At 40.9% G+C, this 27587-nt stretch overlaps 1 protein-coding gene across 2 annotated transcripts in view; it reads right to left on the bottom strand.

The window, feature by feature from the left end:
• The window catches only part of osbpl5 (oxysterol binding protein-like 5), a 44384-nt gene extending 17662 nt beyond the window's left edge, over positions 1-26722 (bottom strand). For both annotated transcript variants that reach the window (XM_041038715.1, XM_041038716.1), the window contains exons 1-2: positions 26574-26722; positions 12931-12992 (exon numbers count right to left, since the gene is read on the bottom strand). The gene's annotated coding sequence lies outside the window, so the exon portion shown is untranslated. The remainder of the gene's footprint in view (positions 1-12930; positions 12993-26573) is intronic.
• Between the last annotated feature and the right edge of the window lie 865 nt (positions 26723-27587).

Raw genomic sequence — 27587 nt, 5'->3', positions numbered from 1 at the left:
AGACAAGACCCTCTGACTCGCAGCCTACAGAGCAGTCTCGCCTACAAGTCCTCAATTACAACATCCAAGAACAGCGTGTTACATAAAATTCATTCATAGAATGTTTTCACAGACTGATTCATCTTTTAACTCTCCCACATTGTTCAGATGTGATTGCAGTGGTGCATGAGGGGAGCGCAGCATGTCAAAGTGTTTATACTGGTAAGTAACAGAAGTAAAACCTGCGGCTTGACAATGTCTTGAAGTGGAAGCTGAAAACCACACGTTGCGCTACAGGACTCTTGGCGGTTAACAAACTGTACCCTCCCTCTACAAGTACATACACGTACATATTAAAAATACACAAGAACACTCATATCTGTATACTCGTCACACCACTCCATGCTTCTCTCCGTTTTCTATTCTGCCTCCGTGACTCACTCTATGAACCGCCCAGCTCTCTTCTCATTTCTGATCTTGCCATCTCTTCTGTGCATTTCTTCCTCCTGCCCTCTGCTCTTTTGTCCTTTCGAAGAGTCAGCTATAAACGACCGAGATATGAGAGTGAAAAGGTAAATTTATTCTTCCCGAAAAGGAGCCTTATTTGTCCTTGTGGGGCAGGTCTATAAATAGCTTTCTATTGCTGCAGTGCATGCGTGCATGTGTAGCACAGTGCTGAACCCTGAGTGGGGTGCAGGCTGCATGGAAAAGAGTTTGAAGCTTTGGGATTACACAACAGTAAGCACAATGGGCTGCCAAATTGTACGGGTCAGACAGACATACAGGGAATTAATACCACTTACAGTACAGGTCCTGAGGCGGGTCAAGATGTGGGCAGACATGCAGACTGACTGGACAAACCAAGAACAGCTGGTTCTCACAGCTGCAGGAAAAAGACTATGCGTACGAGCACATTTCATAGCCTGGACTGAGCATGGGTGTGGCATCTTTGCATATTTGATGTGCTTGTGCTGCGTGTGGGCCTGTCAGTTGAGCCTATATAGAGGACATGCCAGTAGTGTTTGTGTGTGTCTTTGTGAGTGTGTGTTGAATGACGTAAGTGTAGAATATGAGTGTGTCTTCTGTGCATACGTGACCGTGTGTGCGCCTGCCTTGATGCAGCAGACTGGGAGGATTACACATGCACATGATGTAGCGCCAAGGACGAGAGAAAATGCTCCTCTCCAACCAGCCAATGCCAGCAGCAGTGGTGGAGCAGGCCGCACTGAGTGTACATTCAACAGAGAGTCACAAACAGAAAGGGGAAAATTCAAGGAAAAACCTAAATTAGTAAATTAGACAAGAAACATAACTAATGTTTTTCAGATGCCTCCACACAGGGAGGGCCGTTGAATGGTTTGATGAGTATGTAAATAACATCAATCATAGGACCTTAACAGTCACCACATTTCAACCAAACTCAAAGCTTAAGGGAGAGTTTGAACCAACATGTTGGACCAGCTCTTGTGTCCCTTGGAAATCAGTCCATATTTGACAATTCTGTACCTCATTGTAAGTGTGGAATTCAGAGGTTGCTCTTGAATTACAGATTTATTACATCAGAGGTGATGGGAAAAATGTCAGTACACGCAGGTGTGTTTATTTGCGCTTGTGTGAATTAGTGCTGCACGATTAATCTAATCGCAATCGTGATGTCACGCTGTGCGATTACGTAACCGCATAAGAGACTGCGATTTGCGATTTAATGTCATGTTTAATGTAAACCAATGTGGAGTACTTGACGCCACATCCACACGCTGTGGGCAGCCGCAGGTATGGTCACGTGACGACCCGGCTTTCAGCAAACAGTAGTGACCGACATGGACGCTGAGGAGGAACACGAGGGACAAGCAGAGTTGGTGGCGAACAAAAAATGCTACTTCTGTTGTATGGCCATACTTTGGATTCAGGTATGACGACCCTGAACAGCAAGACGTGCTGTGTAAAACCTGCAAAGCTAAAGTCGCTACGTCCCGAGGTAATATGACCAATCTCTATCAACATTTGAGACAACACAGAAAAATTCGACGAGTGCATGCAAATAAAAGCCCAACCAAGTAACGTGAAAGATAAAACTGAAAACTGCCTGAAAGAACCACAACGTACTATCACGGATACATTTTGAAAATATCTTTATTTTCAAACTTTTATTTATTTTTTGATATGAAGTTATTTGGAACAAACAGTCTGTAATCTTCAGGTTTTGTATTTTTGTGTGTGTCATGTGTATGTTTTGAGTTGAGAAATACACAAACTAGCATTATTCTGTGTTGTCCCTGATATTCAAGCAAGTGGACTCATGACACCATTCATTTATAATATCGTAATCGCAATCGCAAATCGCAATATTGTCCACAATAATCGCAATCACACATTTTCATCAAATCGTGCAGCACTAGTGTGAATGTGTGATTGTGTGCACATCAGTCTGGCTCTCATAGCAAAACACTGGCTGGCTGTAAAGTGTTGAATTCAGTGGAATTTTCAGACTCGCCAACAGACAAAGCAACACTATACCAAAATAAATGAGTGATTACTGTTCCTTTAATCTTTGGGAGCTTCCAGTGTCACTCTGTACTTACTGTATGTTAGTCTGCCTGTGATGCTTAATCTACACTTGGCACATGAACACTATGTTCTGTGTGGAATGACAGGTTATGGTGCCTGTTGCATTATTTCATAAGCAGCATGTCTGTTGTGCAACTTTCTATCTCACAGGCACGTACTAAGATACTAATTTGGCTGCTGTATCCTCTGAAGGCGAGGAGTGTTGTGTTCGTCATTATAGAAGCAAGAGAGGACACAGTGTGTGTAATAGAGAAGGTGCCAGTGTGATGGGAAACATAACTGGACAACAGCAAAAGGACATTTGGATGTGTCAGTGGAACAGATATTGCTGTGGCCCTCAAAAGTACACATTACAAGATGGAAATGAAACATTCATTAGTGACACTTCACCTTTTGTGACCTGGTTAGGAGATACCGTGAAACAGAAGCACCTCTGTTTATGTATTAAGGAGAAAATGTGAGAAGAACTTATCCAATGGGAATACAAGAAAAAATTCAAATACCGTGTTGTTTACAGTCATTCTACCCTTTGAATGACCTTCTGTTAATACTGAAACACAGCATGCAATCATGCAAGACCTCAACTCTAAGAACACAATGCACACAGCACCTAAAGTTTGCCTGGCTATGCTAACATTTACTTCATCCATGCTAAAACAGGTGCCAAGCTAATATTTACCCAGTGATATGAATATCTTGTGGAAAAGATAACAGTAAGGTAGCAGCACCAGGCCAGTCAATAACACACATTCCTGTGTCACACATTAACCTTGAAGTATGAGAGGAAGGACAGATAAAACAATAACAACAACAAAGTGTGACCCACAGTTACCTTATCGAGGTGGAAGCACATGCTCGTTTTAAGTAATCACAACACCAACTGGGAGGAAGAGGGAGGGAAAATAAAAGGGGGGTGTCTGGAAAGAAACATGTTGACATGCTCTAACCTGTATATATTTAATATGCTTGACTGATCTAACTAGTCTAAGTCTCTCTCAGGGACACAGACTGGCTTCATGTAGTGCATTAAAGAGTCTGTGTAATGCTCTGCAGATCCAGGTTTAGTACAACAGACTTTCACACAAACCACTCCACAACCTAATTTCTACTCAAAAACACTGAGACTCTGGCTGAGATACAGTTTACTTAATTGATTGAGCGCGCGCGCACACGCACACACACACACACACACACTGGAGAAGTGGGGAAATATGGTCTCATGCTGGGTTTTGGCAGTGGCATTGAGGGTATTTCGCCACCAACACAGCTAAATTTGAAAGCGCATCTTTTCCTGTCCATCTCAGTCTTCCATCCACACTATGCCATAGTTTTTCACACCCTAAAAAACTGTGCTTTTTGAAAACAATCCCTGTGGATAAATCTGAAAGCATAACTCTGAAGGAGAAGTGAAGCTTTTTCCAAAACCCCTTCTCCTGTACAAACTTCTTTTTTAGCAGCTGAAAGAGGAAAGAAGTATTTTCAGGCCAACCTAATGTGCTCAAGTTTTTCTTAACTCACACGGAAAAGAGGGCTACTGCTTTTAGTTTACACAATGTCCAGTAATCTTAAATTATACACTGAAACCAAATCTATCAACACTACTGCTATTTTAGGTGTGGGGTTTCAGTTCCCTGACTTAGCCCTTATGTTGGCCCTTCACCCTCTGTGCCTTCTGTTATTCCTCATGTATTTTTACAGCTAACTGACAGAGTTAAATGTACCACTGACACTATTTGACTAATCCTCGGTTGCTTTACCAGTATATCATGGTCTTGCATCTCCTTAACTAGTGTGGTATTCTACATTAGTGGAATCACCCAACAGGAAAAAAAACAAACATACTATATCACTTTCAGATAGATGTGATATAATGATCTTTAACTGTCTACAACTTCAGCTACAACAGTATACAATAAATATGGGCAACAGTTCATGGTTGCCTATGATCTACAGCACTGGTTCCCAACTCCCAGGCAATGGATCCACAGTAAGTCACATCATGACCTTGAGCCATAAAAAATAAAACCCAAAGCATGCACACAAACACACATTTAGTCTCACATTGTGTACATCTGTATATAGATGTACTACATCAAAATCAGAAAACATACTCTTAAAACCTTCCTCAGATTTTCAATCTAATTTGTGACAGCTGTTCACTAGAGCTACAGCATAAATAATTAAAAAAAGAACAAACAAATAAATAAATAAAGGTCATATAGTGGGTACAGAAACATACTAGTTCTGATTAAGGAACAATATCCACTGTCAGAATCCCAATTTCAAAAGAAAAGAAGAAAAGAAACAACACAATGCTGCTACTACACACAAATACCCACCTGACAAAAACAGTAAGTGGCTACAACTAAAGAATAAAAACAAAACACAGCACCGTGTACATGTACATGTTTCTACATGGGCGTGCTGCAGTATGCGTTCATCTTGTGTGTGTGAGTGTGAGGATCTTTCAGTACCGACACTGCCAGCACCAAGCCAGCTGTTCCTAACATGATGGCACAGATTAAGTCCAGACACTCCCTCCATCCTTCCATCCCTCCATCTATCCTCCCTTCAGCGCCCCCAACCCTGTTAACCCCCCATCTCCAGTGACGACAGGACTAATGGATGGCCATATGACCTAGATATACACCAATAGGCTGTCGCCAAGTACAGTATGTGCATCAGCAATGAACACAGGAACTTACTGTAGCAGAAAAAAACCCTATTTAAAAAAAAAATAAATAAAAGGTACAATGGGGAAGGTGGGGAAATGCGCATACAAGCAAGATGTGCAGACATATGTGCTTCCATTTGCTCATATGCAGTACATTTATGCTCTGCCTCTATCCTCATGTTCATCTATTCAGTTTCCTTCAAAAGAACGATCCACTAATTCTGTAATTCCTCATACACTGGCAGATCCTCTAAAATCTGGCTTAAAAAAAAATATAGATGGTAATTAGGGTGTTTCCAATGTGTCATTATCACCTCACAAACAATCAGAAGGAAACTTGTCACATAAACAGCAAAAGTACTGGGAAAATTTAGTTCATTTTCACCCACTAATACAAGCTGAGCTAAGGGTTTCCATACTATGCATGTAATTTAAGCATCATGAACAGTATGGATAAAAGCAAAAGAATTCAGGTCAAAACACGGACAGAGCCACCCAGTGACATGTATGTTTATTCACCCAACGCTAGTTAAATTAAACTTTTATAACACTGGCAATAGGTCAGTAAATGTACACATCTACACAGACCTAACATAAGCAATAGAAAGCTTTTGATATTTCAAAACATCTCAATATCTTTAACTAAATAAAAAACAAATGAAAAATCTAAAACTGTAAGTACTGTGTCTAAGAAGACATGCAGAAGGCAGAACTAGATCTACTCTTACTGTTCAAAAAAAAGGAGATGCATGGTGTAATTTTGTGTCACTGTGGGAGGATGTGTGGTTTAGTTGTTCTATTCTGAGTCTTGCGGGGGGTGCAGGTATATTTTAAGAAACTCAGATGGAGAAAATGCCTTCCAGCCAGACTTCCCATTTTATCTTACTTAAAATAGGAAACCCCCTTTGGTCTGTGGGGACTGCAGTGGTCCGTAAACCACGGTCAACGTTCACTGCACCTCTTAAAACCCAACATCCGCCCTCTTCTGTCCCTCCCTGATGATGCAATAATGTCAACAACTGCAATGAATGCTGCTATTAGAGGTCCATTCATTCATCGCCTTCAAGCTTGTGTTCATCAGGTGGAGCATTTCAGCTTGTATGAAGTTCAGGACAGTTTTCAGAGATTATCTGAGGTATCTTGCCCAGCTGTGAACTGAGTGTAAGGGGAAGAAGAGGGGCTAAGGATTTATCAATTAAGCAGAGTGTCCTCGCAATTCTCTGAGCTTCAGGTTAGACTGGCAGGGGACCACAACCTCCCTCAGTACACACAGCCGGGTTCTGAGAACAGAGACTTCTGTCAGGGAGAAGGGAAGAGCAAGGTAAACACAGGCTGTAAATGAGACCTTGGATTCCCTACAAGGGGCTGGGAAAGAAGCTCAGATTCTGGTTCAGGTTGCGGGTGAAAAGTAGGGTTGCAAAGATTATCCAAAATATTATGTGAAAACAGAGCCAGAGATCCAGCTACATCAAAACACAAGGACAGATCCAAAACTAATTCTGTATCAAAAAGCATCTCTTCAAGTATCTCTCTCTGTGATCTTCTGCCTCCAGTGTGTGTGTGTGTGTGTGTTTTTATGTATTTTCCCCAGTCACATTCCTACTTTGAACCCTCCACTTCCCAAACTATCACAAAATTAGTGCTGGATGTGTTCTTGTATCTTGATGTTTCTTCTCAAACACTTCAGACTGTCATTATAAATCCCAAGAATGATGTGTTTCACATTTGTTTGTGTTTGCTTTCACAGAATAAATCTGAATTAGAGAGCAGGTCCCCAGCCGCACACTGGAGCCGTGTTTGACCTGACAGACCAAGCCAGCTGGCTGTCTATATGGTTGGATCCAGGCCAGGGGGTGGCTATGTGTGAGAACCAGCCTTTGGCCTAGCCTAGCCAGGCTGGGCTGATGGAAAAGGGCTCTGCAGTGGTGCCAAGTGTGGCCCCTTTGTTTACAAGGACACATGCACACATGTATATACACATATACAGACAGCCACTAGCTAAACATTTAAAGTATCTGAGAACCCCAGTGCGGTACCTTCAGAGTCTGTAGCTGCGACTCTGATTTGCACTGACACATCCTTCCTTGCTTTCATTTTTACGGTGTCCCTTCTCTTGGCACATCAAGGACACTCGCTGAATGGCACCACTTTAACACCATTAAGGATATTCTCAGTGTCAGTGGAGTGAACCTGACACAGGAACAGATCTGACAGCTCTTGCTGTACGAAAATCAGCATCTGTACACTGATTCCCACATCCAGTACATTCATGTACTATGATGCAAACACAAACTGAACCAGACCTCCAGTGGTCCAATTCCAGCCAGATAACATGGCAGGGCTGCAGCTATCAGTTAGTCTACTGCTTACCCTGACAATAAATAGATAAGTTGTTGTTTAAGGTTAAGAATAAATACTAGAAAAAATAGTTCTGTTTCTATTATTAATGTTTGACTATGCTAAAAAAACATAATGTTATTATTTTTTACTTACATTATGTCTTTTTAAAAGACACTGCAAAACTTTTGATTTTTGAATACATTTTTTCCTACCAGGAAGCTTTTGGTTTCCATTAATTTCTGTACATATGTGACTTGTGAAATTCATTACATTGAACACCAAGTCTGAGTTAATTTACTTTTACATATTTTTGTGTTCATTCTGTGGCGTATGGTCGCAAATACCTACATATACACATATTCACTCAAGTACTACACACAGTCGGTAGGACTGGCTCAACCATCTTAAATTCTCTTCCTATCACTAGTGAGATAGAACAGAAAAGAAGTGGACTGTGAAGATAATCCTGGAGAAGCAACACTGAAAATGATAGCTCAAAGCAGCATAACTAACTAAGAAAAGTGAGCTGTTAACATCAAAGCTCATGATCTGAATCTCCTGCCTGGCTGGGAAAATCTGACTGGGAGAGGTAGATGGGTAATTTATTCTCTGCCCATATTCTAACAAAGTGCCCTTCAACAAGGCAGTTAATAGCAATCTGCAACAAGGAAGAAGCAGAGGTCAACAGCAATTTACTCTCAGTTTTCATTGTGTACCTGTTCGAGAACATACTGTAGCTGGATGTTGCTGAGATAGAAGAGGTGCTATTAGAAATAGTTCCATGGATACATGAAGGTGAAAGCAGAATATTTGTCTTGGCAAGACACTGTTGTGTGCTCATATGCCAAATGAGCAATTTATTTATGAAAATACCAATCTGAAAGTTTCACCCCACTGCCATACTTACCTTACCTTAAGCTCTAAATGCCACTCCTACATTTCCTCACCAAAAGCTCAAAAAGGTAGGAAGAATCAGTGCATCAGTCAATTTAACTTATCACATTGCACTTTGAATTATATAAAAGGGCTATGTAAATATGGAATAGGATTCTGACAAGGCCTTCTGAAAGGAAATAAGTTGTGGAGGCTGCAGTGAAAGAGAAACGTAGAAAAAAGGAAGAGAAAATAAGCTTGTGTTGTGATAAGCCAAAGCAGGCTGGACAAAGTGTGGTCCTCAGGAGAGTGAGTGTGGTGAGGGCAGGGACTCTTCTGTCTGTCTGCTTGAGAGACAGGAGGTGTGAAGGGCTGGGAGGAAGATGTCTGCCAGCAAAGACCTATTCTGACTGGACAGAAGGAGGGTCATTAAGCAAGGGATAATAGATGACAAGGTGTCGGACAAATGATTTTAATTAATGATGCAAAAGCAAAGAGCGGTCCAGTGGGAGGCAGAGGGTAGGAGCCCATTACAGACTCTAATATTCCATTTAATCAATGACCAGCTAATAAAGATGGACAAATTATGGCTTGTGTATTTTCTGAATGAAATTTCACTGGCAACTTTGAGCAAGCTGATCTGTCACGAGTCCTGCACATTGCACAATCCATATGTTTAAAGTGAAATAAAAATCCCAGCTAAACTGCGATGGAACACCTATAAGAAGAGAAAAAAAAATGTGACCTATACTGAAGCTACAAACCTTCATTCACGGACAAACTGGGAAAAAAAAACAAAGATCTAGGGAAAAAAAAAAAGATTAGAGACTAGAGTTCCTGAGAAGTTTTGAAATGAGCCAGAGTCTAAGCAGAGTCTTGTTCATAACACAACTTTAACATGACTGTCAAGACATGCAAGTTTTACAAGTCCCTGTAACCACTATAGGCAAATACTTGAAATACATCGCCCTCTGTACAAAACCTTAAAGCTAACCAGCTTCGCACCACCTCTGTGAACTGCCTGTTTCTCTGATCTGGGAAAAAAAGAAACTCTTAAAAGAAAAAAGAAAGTTGGCTAACCACTCTGTATTGGGCTGCTGGGTGCTCTCACACTCAAGATGAATGGATGCTACCACAGCGAGACTTGCTCATGATTTGTAAAACATTTAATGAGAAGAAATTGGGTCAACCTGCTAAGAGTGCAAGTTCTGCTTTGTACAAGCAGTCACTTGATAGTCGTGTCACAAGCCAGCCAAGGAGCAAAATGAACATAATGTAATGAGGCTACACTGTGTCTATAGCTCTAATGATGAACAGCCACTGTGCTCCACTTACACTCCTGTCTAAGAGAAATCAGTTCATTTGTGTCTAGCATTGAATCTTTATTAAAAATGTACAGAAAACACTAATATCCTTAATAGAAAGGCAGAAAACAGCTAGAACTGTTTAATGTAGTTTGTTGTATGAAGACTAAGTGTAAATGGTCCAAAAAGTGCCAGTTTGTCATTTTGTTAATATATTTGTTTATATATTATTGCTGTATATTTTAATAATCCCTAAGAATGCAACACAGTTTTTACAAAAGTCAAGGACTAGCATTTGGTTTGTTTTTTAAGAGCATTGTATACTTAAATCTAAAAAGGGAAATTTGTACAATTGATGCCATGGCAGCTCAAGTGTTTAAGTGGCACTCTCCCTGTGTCCGTCTGATGCTATTAACTTTATCACTGTTCCACACTCTCACTACTTCATTCCCTTCCTGTGCACCAGTACTGATTAAGCAATGATAATTAAGGTTTTGGTCAACAGATCAACACTTCCCACAGCCCCACAGTCTTCGCTCTTTGCCTGTCTGCCACCTGCCCTCTCCCATCATTGACCCCATGCTGACAGACACTTCTACAGAAGCTGGCAGCAGCTCCAAGGCTTTTCACTGACAGATACACAGATTTATCTTAATCAGAGTGCCAATCATACACACAACCAGAAAGGATGGATCTTAACAAACAGTGATGCGTCTCCTAAAAGAATCAGTTCAACCAAATTATAAAAATAAAAAAATAAATATAAAAATATACTCTCTCACTGTCCCCCAATACATAGCCATGCAGACAATTTCAGTTTTATTTTGTCATGGTTTAAGATCTCCACCACTTAAGACTTCTACATTTCATTATGCTGTTTCATAAAGAATAGACAGTTCACATTGGTGTCCACGTGTCACTAATACATAGGGAGAGTCTCTGATTACACACAATGATAAAGCCACTCTCCAACCAACAGGAACACAGTAAATAAACATCAAATCTCACTCTGGCTCCCACGGTGTTGATCTCATTAAATTACACTTTGCTTTGCTAATCAACAGAGCCTGCTGGGTACTCTATTTTCTGTGAATGGAGTTCTACAATACTCGCAACAGATGACGTGCCTGACAACCAGTTTGGACTTATGTTTCAGGCCCTGAATGTTTGACTAATCTTTCATAAACTGGCTCCAGGTTAACACTGTTTAACAACATATGGGCCTAAGCTAATTTAGGGTGTGACCCACAGATCTAATTATTCTGTCCTACATCAAGCAAGTTATTGATCAAATGATAAAAATATGAGGCTCTTAGAAAAGACTAAATATGGAAAGCAGGACGGCTCTGCCATTGACCACAATTTCCATATTTCTCTCTATCTTGTTATTCCTCTTTACAAGACCATGTGAACCAATAATTAAACTGTTAGTTCAGGTTACCAAGTCTCTGTTGCAATTTGGTCATTATAATTTTAACATGCAAAACCACAGTGTAGAAGAAAAACAGAAGTCCGCCAGATGTGTAAGACAAAGAGACAGACATCAAGGAGCTCCTCTGGTATTTCAGGAGTAACTCTTTCAGTTGAGTTGGTAGAGATACTGGATATAGAATATCACGTCTTTCTGCCTCTTCTGTACTTTCCACTTGTGTTAACCTAATTGTGATCACAGTACAAACTTCAAACTGTTGGTATGGTGTGACTGACACTAACAAAGTCAGTGACTCACTGCTGATGTGATAGACTGGACATGTAGAGGAAAAATAAGACATCCTCCATCTGTTGACCCATAGTACATGAACTTTTTAAATTCCATTCCCAGTGAGTGGACACAGCAGTGCATGCACAGTACTGAGCCTTACAAATGGAGCACAGAACAGATAACAAAGCTGTGTAACCAGTCATTCAATCAGTCAACAGGAAAATAAACTGCCAGGTATTTATGACCATTACCTTACTATTGCAGTAAATCAGATCACAGTCTGAATGTGTGTGTACCTTTTAAGGTGAACAAAAATGAGAGAAGAGTAGCCTGCTGGGTAAAGGTTGAGACATTTTCGCCTGGTTAATGTGTAATTTGCTGTTAAACCTCATACGTCTTTATGCTGTACACACATGCCAAGATAAATAGCTTGGGTGAGGCAGAATCCAAACACTTCCTAACCAATATAAGGCAAGTGGCAATTTTTTTCCCCCAACTACCACAGTACTGCCTGCTACCATCTCAGGGTGGTAAGGAATATCAACACAATTTCAGAAAACCAAGAGCAGAGATACTAAGACAACAGTGTCACTGCTAATAATGTGATTCCTCTACACCAAAAGAAATTGTTTACCAGTAGGAAGGATAAATTAATCTGAGTAAGCGCCTGCTCATTAGTGTAATAAAAACACCTGCTTTCCATGTTTAGTATTGACCGACATATAAAAAGATAGTGGTACACTTATCCCTCCACAAGAGACCAAAATACACAGAGTAATAATGATGGCGGGCTGGAGAAAGAAACAGCAGCTAGTCATTACACTTTTTCTGCCACTGTACGAAAGATCAACATGTACTCAAGGCAAACTGCCTGTTTTAGGGCTTTGTGTATCTCCCTGAAGTATCATTCTGTAGCCAGCTGTCCTTGTGCAACCTCAAACATTTACTCCCTTCTAACCCGAATGAATCTGACACACCCTGTAAACTGCTGAGTTCTGTCAAACTGTTTCTCTTCTTTCAATTCTGCACTGTGCTCCAACTTAACAACACTGACACACAGCTGCTCGCATGGACATGCACAAGTCACCAAAACAGCTCAAATCTTTCAAGCATTACTGCACTAACTGGTGTTGTCATCAAATAGCTGTCGAAAGCTAGCTTAAAAATGTCATGACTAACTTACTGGCATAAACAGAAAGTACATCTATTTCACACCTTAAGAGACATGCCCTAATTCTCTCTTTTGCTCAAAATGTGAGTTATCCCTCCTGGCAACAATGGGTAAAAATGTGCTCTGTATTTGTGTCGAATTTTGAAAGTAGACTGACGCCTCAGAGAAAAACAGGTTCACAAATTAAACCTTAACCTTGAGCTGTAACACGCAAACCATTTGATTAACTGCGGGAGACGCAGACAGCTAGCCAATTTAATTGAGCGTATGCATTATTAAGACATTAAAGAGTGGGCCAGCAGGTGAGAGCTCAGCTTACCTTTCACCTGAGCCGCAGGAGACACCGCATCCAGAAGCCTTTGTGGGAGCAGCCTGTCTCACCTGCAGAGACACAAAAGTTAAAGAAAGGTTTCGCTTTTACTCGCACAATACAAACAGACAAACTGCCTCGCTCCCGGTGCCTCTCCTTCCCATGCTCCTCCTGGTCACACCACTATGCTAAGGAGGGAGGGGCCCCACCCAGTCCCAGTCCTAAGGGAACCGCTAACGTCATTCTGATCCAAGTGCACAGTCTGTTTGCCACCTGCACACACACCACTGTCAGTCTAATGTAGATTTGGGGCAAAAGAGCTACTTGAGCTGTTGATCATGGATCCAATCCAATGAAAAAAAAGGTCAGTGAAAGTAACAGTATAACTGGAAGCACTCACACTGATATTCAATGGCAAGAAACAGGATTTTATTCCGTGTTTTTAACAAGTCAATAGAAACACACCAGCAGTTACAGCCAACCATACTCAAACAAGGAGACAGGAACACACACGATCACATTTATGGTGGACTGCTACTGCTCTTTCACAAGACAAATACACGCCCTGATAGAGTGTTAATCCAGGAACACTAAAGGTGACTCTGACTCCTGTATGAGAGTATAGTATCTGTCTTAAATGGGCACACCCCTCTTTTTAATTCAAAACTGGTCTCTTATTCTAACTGGCTGTACTCAACATATGTTGCTGTACAATACATATTGTATTGTTTACAGCTAACACAAATTCACCTCACTACAACTAGTTAGCTCCGTTTCTTCAGTAGGCTGCTGCTAACTCAAAGTTAATTTAATGGTCCCTGTTGTTGTAAACCACCTTTGCCTTAACTGGAGAGTGTGGCTGCCCACGGAGTGCTAATTTTGAGTTTTTGTTTTGTTCACAAACTCAGTGTTTTGGAATGAGCACCAAGCCTAGGCAGGCAAAGAAAAAGTCCTCTGTTCACCCCTGTCCTCAGGGATGAGGCTTCACCTTGCAGGATGCACAAGTGTTAAACAAATACCTAAGAACTTATAAGTTTAAAATGCTAACAGCTTCTGACCACAGTCAGCCTGGGGTATTGATCTCACAGACGATTGCTTTCATTTAGCGATACACCAGGACGACAGGCAGTCAAACAATCCCCCTCAACCCAGGCTGGCAATATGTTCCATTTCCAACCGGGCACATTTATCAGAGCACAGAGGGGACGTGTTTTACCATTCTGTTTCAGATGGGATGCAGACTGTTTTTCCAGACAACTTTACAGCTAGAAGGCAGAATGGATTCTATGATCACTGTAGTGCAGCTCAGGCTGTTACAGATGTGAGCCTTTCTCAAAGGACGTCTCACCAGCTGTGTGCGTCATGTCATCTCCAGAGGAGGCGGACGATAACCCCATCCTGCATGTTAGTTTTTTTTCATACTGCAAAACAGGAAGGCAACCTTCATGCTTTGCCTGGCCATCCCATTTGTACCCAATTCACTTCAGATGGCTCCAAGGTTACATTACACCCAAATGTGGCGTATTTGCCTAATACTTTCTGTACAGCCTATAATTCTATGGCTTTTGAGCTCCTACATCCAAGCACCAGAGGAGGTCACAATCCTTGTGCCCTGTTCGTGTGCTTTGCACCTACATAGACTGCACTCAGAGTGTGTGTTTATGTGACCAGTTTTGCTAACCTGGTCAGGGGCAAAACTCTGTCTAAGGAGTGGCTTTCTCATTGGATTGTGGAAGATATCGCTCTGGAGTCCAACAGCAGAGACCTTCGGTTGCCTCATGGAGTGAGAGCACATTCAAACAGGGTATTGTTTAAAGGGGTATCTGTAAGTGATATCTGCATTGCAGCCAGTTGGTCTTCACTGCACATTTTTGTTCGGTTTTACAGTTTTGATCTAAAATTGGATCTCACACTGCCCTTTCTGAGGGGTCTATGACTCCCTAGGGTGCTGGAGGTTTGACTCCGGTTTGGTGGCTGCTCTGCAGGGCTTGAATAACAATCTCTCATACTTTATTTGTTGTACTGAGTGAATCGGCTGAAAGGGAACAAACTGTTATGACTATAACCTCTGTTCCCTGAAGAAAAGGAACAAGGTCCCACATATGATTACCCAGTAAAGCAACTGGGCTCGGCGAAGAGCAGCCTGCTGCTGAAGGGTGACTGTGTGATGACAAATGCATACGTGGGCAGGCGGGGCCTGACACATGCAATCACAGGTCATCTGCCTGAAGGCGTGAATAGAGGTGTCTTCAGTCAGGCCACACAGGGCGTGATACACCCATTTTTCATGTGTTGTACCTCGTTTCTCTCCTTCAGGGAATAGAAGTTATATTCGTAACATTTTGTTTGCAACACTCCGTTCTGGTCCTTTGTTTTCCCATGAAATGCCTCTTAATCCTGCCAGGGCAAAGAACAATGCATTCTCGAACAGCTGGGATATGTGATAAGCCACAAATCCAAAAACCAAAACAAAATAACACACACAATTCATACAACAGCATGCACACAAACACACATACCCATTACATACAGCAGACACACTAATATGAGTCCTAACAGATGCAGACTATTCAAAATGTACTTCTTTAATAGAGTCCTAAATAAGCATTTGCATAGTAGTGGTCTCTATGAAATTTCCACTATATTTCCATCAGGATCATATAACATGGATATTTTTGCTGGACTATTACCAATTCACAGGCATCAGAACTTAGCCAACTAAAAAAAGAAATCAAAAATTCCCATTGCAGCACCTTTACTTAGCCAAAGTTTTCTGTGACTATTTAAAACCTGCATTGAACGAATTGAACATTGTTTTAGGAGTTCATAAAAAAGCATGGGTCTCTGCACCTAGCACCCCAGTAAATGATCTAATGGCAAGCCAACAAGTGTAAAATGGGTTGAGCACTGGAGTGGAATCTGTGTCTTTAAATCCCATCGCCGAGCAAAGGAGGAAGCCATAACACTTGAGTATGTCTAACCTAAATAAGAAGTGAACTGAGAGAGAATCCCTGAGCTGACAGCGCTTGAGGGACAAAGACAAAAGGGGGGAGGTAGAGAAGAGGAGATGGGAGCCAAACACAGACAGCAACTGGAGGAAAACAGAAAGACATGGAGAAAAGAGAAGGAAAGGATAATTTAGGATTGTCTCAGAGGGCATGATATTTAAAATAACAAAACAGTCCTGATTTTTATTTCAGCTTTTTAAACAAAAGATAGACACTCTCCCAGACAGACTCCCTTTGTATGACATTAAAAAAAAAAAAATGCATACACATAAAGTACAAGAATATTAAAATGTACAGGGTGCAGGAGTACAAAGAAAGAAAAGTGAAGGAATACTCTATGACCCAGAATGTGGCATGGCTTGGGTGGAAGGACTCCAAAACTACGGCACTTTCTCATACACACTCTGTCCTACATTTTCTTACTAAGACCAGACATTTAAGTATCTGTTCTTAAACAGATAAAGCACATACCCAGTAGAAACGGCATTGTGAGATTTCGTCCAGCACATGACCAAGGACCAGGAGAAAAATCCACAGCACTGGCTCAAGAAAGCTAACATTCAAAACTATCACTTACTGTAGAGACCCACGGTGCTGCCAAATTCTTTTTACTTCTAAATTCAACTTGTAGCTTCAAGTAACTGGGCCAAACAAAACTCAGCAAGGGAACAATTAGCCACACTAGCCCTGCAAATTGAAAATTATATGGTTATGGATGGGTGAAACACTGCAACCTGCCCACTGTATAACCAGCGCTCTGTGTGCTTCTCTCAAAGTGTACAACTAAGTAAGATCTACATCAGTGCACCGCAAGCTTGCCAGCTTTCCCAGCACAGAGCCAAGACTGACTCATAGGAGGGGTCCAGGCCAGATCCTGCCCACTGATTTATAGTTGTGTCTCTGGCTCGATAAAGGAAAACAATAGGAAGGGCGTGAATGATAACTTCAGGCAAGATGTAGGTGCTTCAGTTGAGACTAAGGCAGTGGTAAGAAAATGAGGCAATACTGATAGACTAACCTTTGCCATCATTGTGATGTCTAATTTTGAGTGATGTCTAAAAAAAGTGTGCAAATGCCTTGATTTCTTTTTATATAAGAATGCCTTCAAAACTCAAGCATCTCATCAGCAGCCACCTCCGCTCCCCTCTCCACCCATGCATACCCACTTATCTTAATGTAATTTTAAGCAAGGTTGAAGCAGGTCTCACATGGCTACGCAGTGAAGGCAGACAGTTGTCAAGAGCCAAATATGAAGTCAGTGTCTGTTCTCGGAGCAAGTCTTTTCACCTAATTGATTATTACACAAAGTCCTTCATCTGGTTCTGGATCAGAGGCTCTAATCAAAGTGGATAATGGACGCTGATGTTTACAAATGTCCTTAGGTATATGGGGATTGTTTGTCCAGTTGAGCTAGTCAAACAAAGCATAAACTTAATCGTTCTCCCTGCATGGAAGCAGAAAAATTAGAAGCTTGAGACACAAGGACACACACAGCAAGCCCTCGCTGATCATAATGACAGCAGATTAGAATTTTACAGGAATGGCACTGGATCTAAGGGCACTTAACGTTAAGTGCACTCAAATGCCTTACAGACTAATTATTGCTCATCACATGCCCTCCTACCCTGCGGTCCTGTTGTCTGTGAAATTAGGTTCAACTCCAGGTTGGCATAATAAAACTGGTAACAACTGTTCTATGGGATGGAGCAAAATGGGACCAACAGTCAAAAACAAGAAAAAAAAAAAACAACTGGCCCCTACGGCCAAACACTTTGCTGGGGACTAATCATGCTGCTCTCAATAATCGTGATGGCACAGAATAGACAAAAACACATTATGAAAGATGTTTATTAGATGCAAGCTGCAAACTGCAGTAACAAAATAGATACACAACAGTGCCTTTTACATTTAACTGAATGTGTCTGTCCTGTGCAGTCTGAGGAACTTTATTCAGTAAATGTGAAATGTGTCTATACTGTGTCACACTGGCCTTTATTATAGACAATGTACTGCTCTATACTAATTTCATATACAGTGTTTTTACCTACTGCCGAAGCCAGTATAATTACCAAAATATTAACTGCAAATGGCAATTCATCTTCAAAAGTCAGCTATGGGCAGCCAGGTTTTTAAATTAGGAAGTGATCACCAGGTTGTTCATTAAACGTTACTGAAGCATAATAGCAAAGCAGTCTTATTAAAGTTATAATTAGAGTCTGCATGGAGAGGGAGGACAGGGTGTCTTAGTACCCCCTTTGTACAGAAGACATAAGTATGACATGGTTATACTAAACTTCGGTAAAAGTGCCAAATAAATTTAAGTTTCAGTTTGCTCCATTCGCTTGTTCCATCATGCTCACCCACTCACGCCTGTTCTCTCTGTCTCTCTCTTGGGAGTTAGTTACATTTTAACGTCAATATCATTAAATTAAGTTCCCAGAGATGCGTGGTAGCCTACCAAAGCCTGGTAGTGTCAACGCAGGACAGGAGGAAGGCTGTGGATCCAGCCAGATCGACTACCAATCCCATTCACTGTGTCAATCTGGATGGTTTAGATAAGGTTTCTTTTTTCCACCATGCTTCCCGCTGCCTGACAATTTACATCTGCTGAGCACAGGAATGTACATGTTATACACATATAGACGAATAGATACATGCATGTGACTAGTCCTCTGCACCTTGGTGGAAAATATTCTTTACATTTGAATGTCTGCTACAAAGTGGGATAAACATGTCTGCAAAAAATAGACAACATCACTTATGATGTCCCTAGTTTATACAAACGTTAGTGGAGCAGCAAATAAACCATGGCCAGTGTGTTGGTTAGGGTTGCTGTGTTGGCTGTGCGTGAAAATTACCAACATGTTTGGAGGACACTTATCAATAACTAAAAGAAGCTTAAATGTCAAAACCAGCACCAAACTCTAGGAAGAGCTACATCAACAAAAGGATCATAATCTGACATTAAAAGAATTCTCTGACATTTCAGAAAAACACTCTTGTTTGCTGCCAGGAGTCCGAGGGTCAGATGAGAAGATCGATATCAATTTAATCTGTGTGCATTCAGTTGAAAGATCAGACCAAGACATGTTTATCTAAGTACAAAAGAGCGGAAGCAGAGGGGAAAGGCTGGAAGCTGGGGGACACAAACACTCAAGGGAGGGAGAATGGACAGATGAATGCTGCAGCAGTGGTTTAAGGAGTTTCTACGAACATGTTTGATCTTTTTTTTTCCTGCTTGATACCTGGTCACCAACATAATTCAAACTGTCCATGGTCACTATAATTGGCAAAAAGGTAAAAGTCAAAGCTACGGCCCATTTACAGCCACCTCTAATTTAAAAGTGGGGCGTGTTAAACACCGGACAGATTTTGGGTGGAGTATTACTTTAAGACTGAAGTCAGATGATGATCCCATGTCATGGAAACGGTCCACGCTCTGAAACCCGAGGTCTGTCTTAAAGGTTCAGTTGCTGCTTGCTTTCTTGGAGCTGCCTGGCAAAGACGGTCATGCTTGAGTGTCACAAGTTTCCTTTTAGTGTAATTTAACACAGTGTCACTTTCACCCCTCACCTGACTACTCCATTAGGAAAACAGAGACCATCCATAATGTCATAAATAAAACACTGACACTTAGCGCGCTCATTTTCTAAATCAACAAAGTTGTGAAATTACATTAATAGTCATTAACTGATTTGTTTGTAGCTAATGAAATGCCATGACATGAAGAAATCAGAAGCCCGATGCCAAAAATTAGAGCCAATCTGACTCGGTCTGCACAGAGCACTACGATGACCCCTCCAAAGAGGGTTTTAACAGGCTGATGTTAAAACCATGACGTAATCAAGCCTCTCTGCAACACCTCTTTCATAATAAAACACTGTTAAAAGTATGTCAGAAACCTACAACAAACCTGCTGCGAACTCAACACAGACAGTGCAGCTTATCCCTTTAAACCGCAGATTATGAACATTTGACATGGGGAGTGCACAGTGCCAATCATTTTCTGGAAATGGACAAAGTCCCCATACAGGGCTTGCCACTCAGAAACAGCTTTAAAGCAAATGAAGACCGTAAGAACGGCATGTGAACTGCAGCCTTTACATTAACTAACATTATAAATGAGCATGGCACCGGCAGGAAGCATCAACAGCCTGTCTAAAAACTCAGTGAGCAAACCCATGTAGCTGATTGTTACCTAATAGCTTCAATGTGTGTATTGCACACAAAACATGCAACCATGTATCATCTCCCCACACACACACACACACACACACACACACACACACACACACACACACACACACACACACACACACACACACACACACACACACACACACACACACACACACACACACCTTACATTAAACTTTTCATCATATTGAGCAGCTTTGTGATCTTCCATTTGAGTAATTTTCTGTATTGTTTTGCAACTGTTCCTACAATTTCCACAAAGTAAAAATAGTAGATATAGACTAAAGTTGGCAGCATTTACACAAGCTGCCGCTCCATACATTCAGATAGAGATGAGTGAGAGGTGGATATTGATTGCAGAGGCACTAGCTACCGTGAGAACGCTTCCAGCAGCCAGTGCCCCTGTGAAAAGAAGAGCAGTGGATCTATGGTGTTAAACCTGCTCTATAAATACACACACCAGCTACCCAGGGGCAGCATAGGAACAAACTTCAGGGGGTCAGGAGGTTAATCACAAAGCCAAAATTTGTGTCTGAGTTGTATATGGTAAGCAAGAGGCAGACAAAGAACAAGGAACTGTGAGGCACACAAAATTTATATTTTTTCCATCTAAAGCAACGATGGAAAAAGTATAGATAGAGCATCTAAAGCAACAAAGGTTGTGACAGGACATTCTGTAAAACAAAAACTTTAACATACATAGGCATCATGGAGATGAAAAAAGTCTGTTTTCAGCTGCAACCTAATATCTAACAAATTATCTTCTGAATATTTCTTTCCTTGGTGTTCCAGTGTTTCAACTGTTGCTTCGTCAACTAAAAGATGGGGCTTAAATCTTATATATAACTTTTCTAAATTGATTTCACAACTACCACGATAAAAGTAAAACTGTTATGAGGTAATTTCAAATCACCTTGTGTCATTTTCAGTGAGCCTGGCATTTGTCCCCTTCTAAAGTGACATAATTAGGCTACCCTAACGATTGCTCCATTTCACTCCATCATCATGAGTAACATACGTCCATTTCAGCTCAATGTCTACACCATTGTCTCATGAATTAAGTCTCATGTTCAAAAATAAAATATCCAAAACAAATGGTTTAATTATATAGTTGTTACGACAGCCTTGATAATATTATCTTAGCATGGTAATGGTAAAATGATAAAATGGTAATGTTAGTAACATTGAAAGAGTGGTCCAAGAGCCCTAACTTCAATAATGACATACAAGTGGAATTTGGAACAACATGTACGCTAGCTAACATTAGACTCCATAGAAAAACATTAACAACTAATGTTACATCCAAATTGTGATGGCTAGCAGTGACTAAATCAAAACAACTCAACCATAACAGGCTAATTAACACTCCCAAGCCTAACAAGTTATCATATAAGCCAATTAAGTTTATCATAACGCTACTGTAAGAGACTTTTATCTTAAGGCATGAGCACTATGTGTTCACTCCTCTTTCTTGACAACTCATAAGGCGTGGCTCTCATTTCATTCCCTGTCCAACAGAGTCGCAGACCCAAACGCCCCCCCCCCCCCTAAGACCAAAGGAAGGGGAAGGGAATCTTGGCACAATAGAGCCTGCTAAGTGCATTTGCTCTCTGGGGGCAGAGAGACGGATTCAATACGGAGCAGTATTAGCCTAGATTCCCCCACTAGATGTAGGGGAAAGAATTTATATCTCAGGGGAACTGGAACGGCGCAGAGCCACTTATCAAATCCTGGAGTAGGACACCCTCCATTGTTAACAGCAGTCAGATTCAAACTCATAGTTTATAGGTCTGGGTATCTTCTAGAAAATTACTAGGAAGAATTTTCACACTTGTCATACACTTTTCGACTTTTCGATTTCGACTGTGCCCAGTATTTTTTTGCTTGGTAAAAACTGCTTTTTAATAGTGTGAAGTGACACTATCTTTCTGACATTACAGCCTTCCTCGAGACTGCTTCAGCACTTTCTTTCCACTTTGTACTCCCTGTTTGGAATTTTGCAATTAAGGCAAAAGCTTCACTTGTCATTTGTTGTCAAGTCTCCTTGTTCTCTAGTCTCTAAGTATTCATTTTAAATTACTTGTAATCAGTTGCTTCATCTCTTCTTGCTGCTGCCACTATTAAGGCATGGCATGGTGCAGTATATTAGCTGAAAGACTGAGCACACAGTTGAACAGTGAACAATAACAGCATAAAATTTACATGATGATGTGACAATGACGATGTTGCTTCAGTTCAACTTTCCCGTTCACAATGTTTTTGTCAGAAAAAAAAATAGATATCCCTCAGCTCTTTCTCCAGCCTCAAAAATCTGAACCATTTCCAATACATTACATAACCCAATAGCTGTAGCTAAGTAGGGTGATTGTGCAGAGGGTTGACCCAAATGCAGAACATTGATACATTTATCGAAAATCACTCATCATTTTCAATTTTGCTCGTAATAATTATCAAAAATGTTTTAATCGTACAGCCCAACATTAAGGGAGACAGACCAGGATCCGGGCCAAAAAAGGACATCCTTGTTCATTACATCTATGCCAAACAATTTCCAATGAGCACTGATAAGAAAAGAGTGATAATCCAACCTGTAAAAAAATATAGTAAGCCCAGTAAAATAAAAGTGAAACAAAGGGAAACAAAAGTAACTGCGTTTCGAAGCAGCTAGGTGAAAATATATCTGTGAAATCCATGAAACACTATTTGTATTTTAATTGACTGATAATAACAAAGCCTGAATCCCAGCTCTAGTCCTGTGCTTTTCCAAGGGACAAAACAGACCAACTATTAACACATCTTAACATAATGAGCACATATTACTTTTCTTTCTCCATGATTTTACAGGTGCACGGGGCACACTCTGCATAAGGCACATCCAAGGTGTGTTCTACCCCTCAGGCAATGCATATGAGCATCAAGGTTTTCCAACAATGCAGTTTCGCCTGTCTTTTTAAACAATGCATTTTATCTGTAAGTACACGCATGCATTTTTGGCATTATGCAACAAACACACACAGTGCTTAAAGCACTTAAGAGGTGTGGTGCCAAATACCACTGAACTAGACACAAAATGATAAAAGACAACTCTCCTTCACATTTCCTGTTTCTCCATGATGTCAGATTTTTAAACAAGGCTAAACAAAAGATCCACCTGATCACTTAAAATAAGTAACAATCCTAACAGAGATGAACTAAATTACTATAGAAAGTTCTCCAATTCTGACACCCTGACACAGGGTGGCTACTTTAAGCGAGCAAATGAGGGTAGACAGAGGAAGGATGACCTCGGCTACACAGTCAGCATCTCCAACCCCTATGCCGGGACCCCCCCTGGGTGGCTTCTTCTATAGAGTCACATCTACAGCGTGTGATAGGACATGGTATTTTCTGAGTATTCCTCACAGCACAGCATGGAAGTGGGGACATCTGTTGCTGTGTCTTCCTGCTAGAAAAAGCAGTGATGAAAAAAAAAAAAAAAAAACAACAGCACTAACCACCCACGGAAAGTGACTCAAACAGCTCTTCACATTCTCACCACCCATTTCTTTTTCCTTCATTGACTATCACTCTCTCCCCATTTGTCATTCATCACAGCCGTAGTTCTAGTTGATAGGCCTAGGGACCAACACCATTAAATATCCCTGTCTGATTGGTGCAAGGAAGACTGTCATATGGCATGACTCGGGATGGGAATGTCAGATTTATTGATCTATCTTTTTCAATTGCCTCAACGATTCCTGATGCATTTCTTGTGTGGAAAAAAGTAGGTCTACAAAGGTTTTCAGTAATACACGATTGTTTTTTGCATGTGACTGATGAATGCAGAGACTCTTGAAGTCTCAAGTTATTTTCTGTGGCTACAATTTACAGATGTTCCCTCAATCCCTCCCATGTAGACCATCAGTAGACACTACAGTTTACCGATGTTCACTAAACATCCTTAATCTTCCTGGGTGGGCTGCTCAAGTAGAGCCTTTGTATTGGAAATGCTGCTTGACTAGGAAGCAGTGACACTTGTGCTTAGAGTGTCAAATACATGGCATTCCTGGACTTTAAGCCCATGTTGCATAGAAAGATGTTTCGGCATATTGCTGGTGTTGCCACTCTTACTCAGCTGGAACTAATTATTGATTCCCATCCCTAGGCAAGACCAGACTTGTGTGGGTGTTCACCATAAAAAAAAAACTTCCCATCATTATAAAAACTAAGTTTGAAAAATGCAGGAAAAAAATGGAGTAGGTGTTTATTCGTTTGGTTATAGAAGAGCAAGACTCCTTTCTGATGAACAGAATTAAACACAATATCTGAAGCAACACTTGACCTAAACCAGAAGTAAACTGTAGTGGTGTCCCTTGTGAATGAAACTCATGACCTATTTCCAATAGTCACATTAGCATTTATGACCTTCATTTGCCTGATATGTTACCATCTCTGCTAATGACACCACTTGCAGTCTGACGTATTGCGGTCATTCAATATCAGATCAATTTTTGTCCATGTGAGTCTGACAGAGAATTCTAATTCTGCATATCAGCCCTTTATTGTTCTGTATAACCTAATCTGAAAGATGGAGTCGACTGGAAGTGCAGATAAGATCACAGAAAGGCTGAAGCAACCGAGCAAATGAGGACTTTACAGAGCTTTGACAAAAACAGAATGTGGGGAAGAAGAGACAGCGTGTTAAACTGTATTTTCTGAAGTCCGTTGCAATTTCCCAAATATCACCTCACATTTCACTTCTAACAGTCTGGTAATCATTTCCTCTTGTGCTTAGATTGCCTTCTCTTGAGATTATTTTTTTTTCCAGTATTTTGAGCGCCAAATTCCAGTAAGCCTTTTAACTATTAACTAAAGTGCACTTCTGTGTTATTCTCATCTCTAGCAAAGCTCAACTCCACTTAATACCACACGATTAAAGATGATGAGCTCTTCTATCTTTGTCTGCACCGGGAACAGACGGAGATGGATGCAGCGAAGTGGCACTGTAAAATCTCCACATTTAGTCATTATCTCATCAAGATCAAATATCACAAGTACAGCCCAACCAATACTGGATTTCTGAGGCTGCCTCCCATATCAGTATTTGAGTGTTTTTAAAAAAATCTGAAAATAATACATTAGCCAATCCACATGTTTTTCATAGACACATGACACAGACATTTTTGATAAGGATATCTTAAATAGGGCTTTAAAAAAACAAGTTGTGACTAAGATATGTGCTGAGCAGGAACTTATGCAGAAAAAACAAACTTTTCATGTATTGAAAATGTGTAATCTTTTCTAAATTACTCTAAACATATTTTGGATTTCTCCATAGCAATTTCTTGTTCTTACTGGCTGACAGGAATACTGATAGGATACAACGATAAGTCTGCAATAAGCCAACAAGCAAACAATTAGCAATTTATTGGGCTAGTTCACAAAAAAAGTTAGAAAATATATATTTTTTACCTTACGTTACCTTGTGTCCTAAATGTTAATTGAGAGAGGTCTCTACAGAGATGCTGACAGTCATAATGCTAGTGCTAGTTTTAGTGAAGACGTCAAAGGTTACGGCTTTGGCATCAAATCAACAACACTGGGGTTGAACCATGCTGAACATGTTTTGGCCTGCACTGTATAATATGTGACATTTAAGTATCTACCACCCTCACCGCTCTCCTTTAAATCACCTACACTTCCACACTGCATTATGCCTTAACATTACACGCTGCATCTAACACGTCGTGCACTGCATGATACACCGACCGTGCACTGAGTAGTATGATTCCTTTGAGTAATGGAGGTTGTTTTGTAGTGCCATTAATCGCTATGCTTATTCCTTCGATCACTGCTCTGCCACATGCGCCGTTATGTGATGTGGGGTAACATTATTTATCTTTGATGGTGCCAAATTTGCCAATCCAGTTCGCCGAAGTTACACTTGAAGCTGGTGATAACATGAAGCTAAGCCTAATATATATGAGGAAAACGTACAGAGATCCATGCCCTTGCTTGTCACAGCCACCGTTGACCGTCGACTATTGCTCATGGTTGCCATGCAAACAAGTGACAGCCAAGCTGCAGCCGCATGGGGCACGGTGTGCTCCGCTAACGTGGAGATGAGGGTTTACTTTACATGGCTAGCTAGTTACGTTAGCCCCTAGCCAGCCAGACTGCAACCCAAACAGGCACAGATAATACTGCTATAGCCGAGGACCACATTCCTCCGAACATTGCGCCGTTAAGATGCCTGAAAACTACCGTCTGGATCCTGGTGGAAAAAAAACCCCACATACTCCCCATTCTACAAGTCAGTGCTATCTGAGCTCCGCTAGTTAGCGTAAGTTAGCACACAAAACATACGTTAGTTGAAGAAACACAAGTAACGTTCGCTGAAAACAGCAAGTTGTATTTCTCGCCGTGTTGGCGTGGTGTTAGTAAGACAGCAATTAAATGCTAACTCACTCTGTGTCGACCAGGGGCAGCGCTCATGCAGTTGTTTCCGAGCTTCCTTCCCACTCCAGCGTCATAGCACGGGACTGTGGGGAGCAGCAGACGGTTAGAGTCGGCTGGAGGAGGAGAAGTTGCTCCGTTTTCAACATGGAGAGCGTGGAATGGACTGGATCCTCCTGCTGCTGCGGCTCATCAGGCTGCTGGTGCCACCGCGGGGAGCTCTGGCGACACCTGTGGCCGCGGCAGCGCACAGCACCTGCTGCATGGCGCCTTCACTGTGCAGTAGATACCAACCATAGACTGAATTAAAATAAATTGGACGTCGACTTGGGGTCTGAAAAACGAAGACAATGCGGAAGTGCCTTAAAGTAAAATACCACCGATGGCCTATAGGGGCTGGCTCAATATATATATATATATATATATATATATATATATATATATATATATATATATATATATATATATATATATATCCGGATCACAGATATCTCTCATGGAATAATTGGAATTCAATGACTTTTTTTTCCACACTTCACAATGGCTTTTTACACCGTCGGATCCATGGTCTGATGGTCCATCTGAAAATAATAAAATAATAATTAATTAAATGTTAGGCCTAATTTGGGGCGTGGCTAGTTTGATTGACGTTCCTGGTCATGGGTGATTGACAGCTTGTTTGTTTTTGGTAAGTAAATGTTTATTTTCATAATGGTTTACAATTTTAGTGAACTTTATATAAGTTTGCTGCATTTTTTCCTTTGTGTTCTGACCAGAGAAGTGAAGATGATTAGCATCACAATTAATATCACAGTTTATATGAATTATGGATACACCTTGCTAACCAAGCTAGCGAACTAGTGCTAGCATAAGCATTTGCTATGCTAACGGTTTCTAGAACAATTTGGCATTGTAAAGAATAAAAGTTATGAAGTACAGCTCCACAGTTTCATTAAAATCTATTACAAACAGATTATATATATATTTTATCTTAATTAAAAGTAGTTCTTCAACGTGAAAGTGTTC

The sequence above is a fragment of the Toxotes jaculatrix genome, chromosome 5, assembly GCF_017976425.1.
Source record: "Toxotes jaculatrix isolate fToxJac2 chromosome 5, fToxJac2.pri, whole genome shotgun sequence".
Lineage (NCBI taxonomy): Eukaryota > Metazoa > Chordata > Actinopteri > Toxotidae > Toxotes > Toxotes jaculatrix.
This window is presented reverse-complemented; position numbering and strand designations above follow the sequence as displayed.